We start from the raw sequence: 6211 nt of genomic DNA, 5'->3' as shown, positions 1-6211 counted from the left end.
CAGAGAGGCAGAGAAAGCATCTGGCTGATTTTCCTACTCAGCCAATGTCCCAGAAGAAAAATAATACCCTTTTCCTTCTCCATACTGTCTTAAATACTCTTCAAACTGAATGTTTCTCCTTTCTACTTCCTGTGTATCTCTCTATCAGTTCTCCAGACTTCCTCTCACTCTGTTTTTTCCCCATGTTCACTTCCTGTCAACTGGTTGCTTGCTCTGCCTTTTCACCTGTGGTTAATTTCATTTAATCCTGTGTACAGAAAGCTCTTGGATTAAAGGTGTGTGTTAGGGCTGAGCCACACCACAACTAGAAACAGGGTTTTCAAGTACAGGACCTCAGGGTTAACAGTGTGAACAAATATCCTGCAACACTTCAGTTTTAAAGTTTTAAAGGAAAGTATCTCTTGCTAATTTCTAAAGGAGTAGATTGGAAGGAGAGAAGAAGTAAGAAGAAGGACTAAGATGGATGAATTTTAAGAAAAAGCCTCTTTTTACTTTAAGTCCTATTATGGACCTTTAAATATATTGTACTGTTCTTTTGTAATCATCTCCCAGTTCAAGTCCCAATCATGGTCTCATGGCCCTTCTTCCCAATATCATTTCTTATATGTCATCTCCTGTATGAAACAATAACGGTATAGTTCCCTTTCTCTGATTAACAAAAATAAGTTATAGAAATATTGGCTATGATCAGTATTCAATACAGGTGATAAACACATGAAAACAAGAAAAATTGGAAAGTGGTTACTATTTGATTATGGATAGTCTGTCAGATAATTTTCCACTTGGTGAAACAATAATTTTAGTATTTCAGAAGAGCTTTTTGCAACAAAAGGCATGCCTATAGTTACATGCCGACACTTTGAATCATTTATGCAAATTGTAGAGTGAATAGTGATCAGAATGTCAACATGTGCACAAAATCCAACTTAACATGTGATGTCTTAAACATGCGTCATAATGCTTAATCATGATTGCAATAATTCATACAAAAATGCTGAGAATAGGAGAAATAATCTTCCCTGAGGATGAGTTCTCAAACTGGTTAGGGAAAACCCAAATTGTCAGCCATGAAGTTGCATACGTATAAGTAACTTTATACAGACTGAACATGTTATATTTATATACTTAGGAATAGATCACACAAACACACATGCACACACACACACACACACGCACACACACACACACACACGAGCAATGAGGTTAAGTTGGGAAGGGTTGGATAAAGAAATGGAAAGATAAAAACTATGAAATTACATTTTAATTAAAATTCAGCCCAGCCTGTTCTGGGTAATTTTATGTCAACTTCACACAATCTATAGTCTTTGGGAAGAGGGACATTCAGTTGAGAAAATACATCAATAAGATTTGCCTGTAGACAAAGTCTGTAGGGAATTTTCTTTTTTTTTTTTAAATTTTTTTTTATTAATTTATTCTTGTTACATCTCAATGTTTATCCCATCCCTTGTATCCTCCCATTTCTCTCCCGCCCCCCATTTTCCCATTATTCCCCTCCCCTATGACTGTTCCTGAGGGGGATTACGTCCCCCTATATATTCTCATAGGGTATCAAGTCTCTTCTTGGCTACCTGTTGTCCTTCCTCTGAGTGCCACCAGGTCTCCCCCTCCAGGGGACATGGTCAAATGTGAGGCACCATAGTACGTGAGAAAGTCATATCACACTTTCCACTCAACTGTGGAGAATATTCTGACCATTGGCTAGATCTGGGAAGGGGTTTAAAGTTTACCTCCTGTATTGTCCTTGGCTGGTGCCTTAGTTTGAGCGGGACCCCTGGGCCCAAATCTGCCTATCATATTGTTCTACTTGTAGAATTCTAGGACCCTCTGTATTTTCTTAATGTATTTTCTTAATGTATTTTCTTAATGGATTATTGGCTTGGGAGGATCCAGGCCACTGTGAGTGGTTCTACCAATGGGCTGGTGGTTGTGGGTACCACTGTGAGAAAACAGGCTGAGCAAAGCAGGGGAAGCTAGCCAGTGTCACTCTTGGATGAGCTTTGCACCCCCTCCCCCCGCCTCTAGGTCCTGTCCTGTTTGAATCTCTGTCCTCATCACTTTTGATCAGGAACTCCAACTTGAATGCTGAAACAAACCCTTTTCACCTAAGATACTTTTGGTAATGGTGTTTTATCACAGCAATAGGAACATAAGTAACACACTGCTTAAGAAGTTTCTTAAGAAGGTTTCTATTTACATGTAATTCTTTACATTATACATCATCAAGAGTCATTCTTAATTTATTTTCTCCCATCATATTGCCAACAATTTTGCAAGTCCAGGGGAAAATGCAGTGAATTTATGTGAGCGGAGGATAGAATAACTCAAGGGTGTAGGTAAAGCAGAACAAAGCTTAATTAGTTAAATCCCTTTAAAAGAAAACTTACCTTTCATGCTTCTGCAGGAGCCTTAATAATTACACACAAATAATCTTCAAAATCCTTGACAGAAGGATGCCACAGTAACTCAGAATGGATTGATGACTGTCTGAAAGCATTTTATTAGAACCCTTCTGTGAGGAACACTGCCAGAGCACGAGGCTTTCATTTGGCTGGCAGGCTAAGCACAGCAAACACAGCCTAGTCTGTGTGGGAGCACATCCACATCTTTCATAGTCTGGAAGCCTTAGACAATCTTTGGTCATTTCACCTTTCATCCTGATCTGTAGCCCTTCTGTGTGTCAAGCTAGCAAGCTAAACTGAAAGCCAACTATTGCTCCAAACTCTTAATTTTGATCTTTACTAGGCATGCTTGTCACAGATCCTCCATTACTTAGTAACTCTCCAGGTAGGACTATAACAGATAGCCATTAAAAATCCACTGCCCGGATCTTGGAGCGAGCACGTGAGCGGTTGATTGCTACTTGGCCATGGTGCTTCACGTCCCCAAAGCTCCGTGCTTTGCCCAGATGATCAAGGATGGAGCAAAACATTTTTCAGGATTGGATGAGGCTGTGTATAGAAATATACAAGCGTGCAAGGAACTTGCTCAGACCACTTGAACAGCATATGGACCAAATGGAATGAATAAAATGGCCATCAATTGCCTAGAGAAGTCATTCATGACAAATGATGCAGCAACCATTTTAAGAGAGCTAGAAGTACAGCATCCTGCTGCAAAAATGATTGTGATGGCCTCTCATATGCAAGAACAGGAGGTTGGAGATGGCACAAACTTTGTTGTGGTATTTGCTGGTGCTCTTTTGGAACTAGCTGAAGAACTTCTGCGGATTGGTCTGTCAGTATCAGAGGTGATATCAGGCTATGAAATAGCTTGCAAAAAAGCTCACGAGATTCTTCCTGATTTGGTATGTTGTTCTGCAAAAAACCTTCGAGATGTTGACGAAGTGTCATCTCTGCTTCGGACCTCCATAATGAGTAAGCAGTACGGTAGTGAAACATTTCTGGCCAAGCTTATTGCTCTGGCATGTGTATCTACTTTTCCTGATTCTGGCAATTTCAATGTTGATAACATCAGAGTATGTAAGATTCTGAGCTCTGGTATCTATTCATCTTCGGTATTACATGGCATAATTTTAAAGAAGGAAACCGAAGGTGATGCAACATCTGTCAAAGATGCAAAAATAGCTGTGTACTCGTGTCCATATGATGGCATGATTACAGACACTAAGGGAACAGTGCTGATTAAGACTGCTGAAGAGCTGATGAACTTTAGTAAAGGAAAAGAAAATCTTATGGATGCACAAGTGAAAGCGATTGCTAGCACTGGTGCAAATGTCATAGTAACAGGCGGCAAAGTAGCAGACATGGCTCTTCATTATGCTAACAAGTACAATATCATGCTGGTGAGGCTGACCTCAAAGTGAGATCTCAGACGACTCTGTAAAACAGTTGGTGCCACAGCTCTTCCTAAATTGACTCCTCCTGTCTTTGAAGAAATGGGACATTATGACAGTGTTTACCTCTCAGAAGTTGGAGACACACAGGTGGTTGTTTTTAAACATGAAAAAAGAAGATAGTGCCATTTCTACCATAGTTCTTCGAGGTTCTACAGACAACCTGATAGATGATATAGAAAGGGCAGTAGACGATGGAGTCAATACTTTCAAAGTTCTCACAAGGGGCAAGCGTCTTGTACCTGGAGATGGAGATGGAGCAACAGAAATTGAATTGGCTAAACAAATCACGTCATATGGAGAGACTTGTCCTGGACTTGAACAATATGTTATTAAGAAGTTTGCTGAAGCATTTGAAGCTATTCCATGGGCACTGGCAGAAAATTCTGGCGTGAAGGCCAATGAAGTTATCTCTAAACTCTATGCAGTGCACCAAGAAGGAAACAAAAATGTGGGGTTGGATATTGAGGCTGAAGTTCCTGCTGTAAAGGATATGTTAGAATCAAGTATTTTAGATACTTAATTGGGAAAATACTGGGCTATTAAATTGGCCACTAATGCTGCAGTCACTGTACTCAGAGTGGATCAGATCATGATGGCAAAACCAGCTGGCGGATCCAAACCTCCAAGTGGGAAGAGAGACTGGGACGATGACCAAAATGACTGAGGACCTTTTTGTTGTAGGTGAAGAGTTTTAATTGTAGAGTGGAATTTGCCTAATGTTTTCTTATTCTTCTTAAATTAAAGTATTTGTGTTGATATTCTGCTGAGTTGTAACATAAATATGTTACTGTTGGGCATGTCTGATCAACTGCTGCTTATATCAACCTTTTTAAACACATAAGCAGCAAGCAAGACAAGTCACTTTTAAATTATTGTTCTTCTGTATATCTGGCCTGCTTCTAAAAATAAATTGTATAATCATCATATGTAAAAAAAAAAAAAAAGAATCCACTGCTGCTGCTCTTTGTGGGATCCCTACCCCATACATACCATAAAAAAAAAAAAAAAAAAAAAAAGAAGGAGAAAGAGAAGAAATCCAATTTGTGTTGCCCATATATTCACTGGAACATGGTCAAACATGCCAATGGAGTGATGGTACTAGGTGTTCATTATGTGATATTCCCAAATAATCAATAAATATGTTATGAAAATATAGAATCCAGCTGCACACCATTTAGTGTACTGGGGACATGGTTACATATGCTGCCTGAACTTTAGTTTTCTTTGTTGTAAAATGGTAATGTCAAAAATACCTGCATCAACAGGTTGTTTGTGAGCTCAAGAAAGAACCACAAGCTTAGAGCTTTTGGAACACTGATTGGAATTATAGTCAGTGGAAATTAAAGCTAAATTCCATACATTTCCTTTTTCTCCTCCAACGGACATGATCTCTGTCTGTAAAGTGTTGCTTCAAGGTTTTAGCAAGTGATACTGTATATATTTTGCTATTTGGTGTGAATTTATATGACAAAAGAATCTTTAATCAAAGCAAGGTGGCTTACTAAGAGCAAAGGAAGCTTATTACCAGAAAAATAAGGGTATGTATAAAACTGAGTATAAGAGCTGGGATTTTGTAAGAATGCCATGTCTTCACTTATCTTTAATTAAAGACAACAAATCTTTATGAATGTAAATTTATGAACTGTTGTGATACCAAGGATATCTTCAACATAAAATTTATTTAATGAGCGTACATGTTAGTAAGTCAGCCAAAGAAGTGTGTGCCGGAAACCCTTGTATTAAAATCATTCCTCCACCCCAGTTTCTCTTCCAATATTTCTAGCTTTAGTACTAAGAAATATTTATTAAAGATTGTCCAAACTTTAAAATAACCTCAGCAAGCACAGAAAATTACACCTCCAAATGTAATAAAAGAGAGATTTGGTCATAAATCACTCCCCTGAAACACAATTTTATGAATTCTAAACTAATTAAATCAGGAACTCTTCATCATCCCCAGAAACACACAGAGGAGGAAAATACCTTTTCAAAGAAAAAAGAAACTCTTAAAATTGAAAACTGTGTTTTAAGAGCCTTAACTTACCATATTTGATTCAGTTGATCTGTAAATGTAATCAAGTAGAAAAGACCTGGCACCGAGGCATTATGAATCCAGGACTGAGTCTCTGAGTCCATAGCTCATATGCCCATAAGGGTCATGAAAACCACCTGAGTGTCTATGTGCCAAATTCAGGGTCATAAGAAATGGGATGATTTCTCAGCTCCAATCTGTTCTTGACTCTTGGGTATAGGTCCAGTATGTTCATATGTTCCAGTATTAAAGAAAATCTAAATATTCAGATAATTATAAGAATAATAAAATGTTCATATGTT

General features: G+C 38.3%; 1 pseudogene; it reads left to right on the top strand.

The window, feature by feature from the left end:
- The first annotated feature begins 2887 nt into the window (after positions 1-2887).
- Positions 2888-4600, top strand: LOC127184769 (T-complex protein 1 subunit theta-like; annotated as a pseudogene).
- Positions 4601-6211: the final 1611 nt, after the last annotated feature.

Source organism: Acomys russatus, chromosome X (assembly GCF_903995435.1).
Source record: "Acomys russatus chromosome X, mAcoRus1.1, whole genome shotgun sequence".
Classification (NCBI taxonomy): Eukaryota; Metazoa; Chordata; class Mammalia; order Rodentia; family Muridae; genus Acomys; species Acomys russatus.
This window is presented reverse-complemented; position numbering and strand designations above follow the sequence as displayed.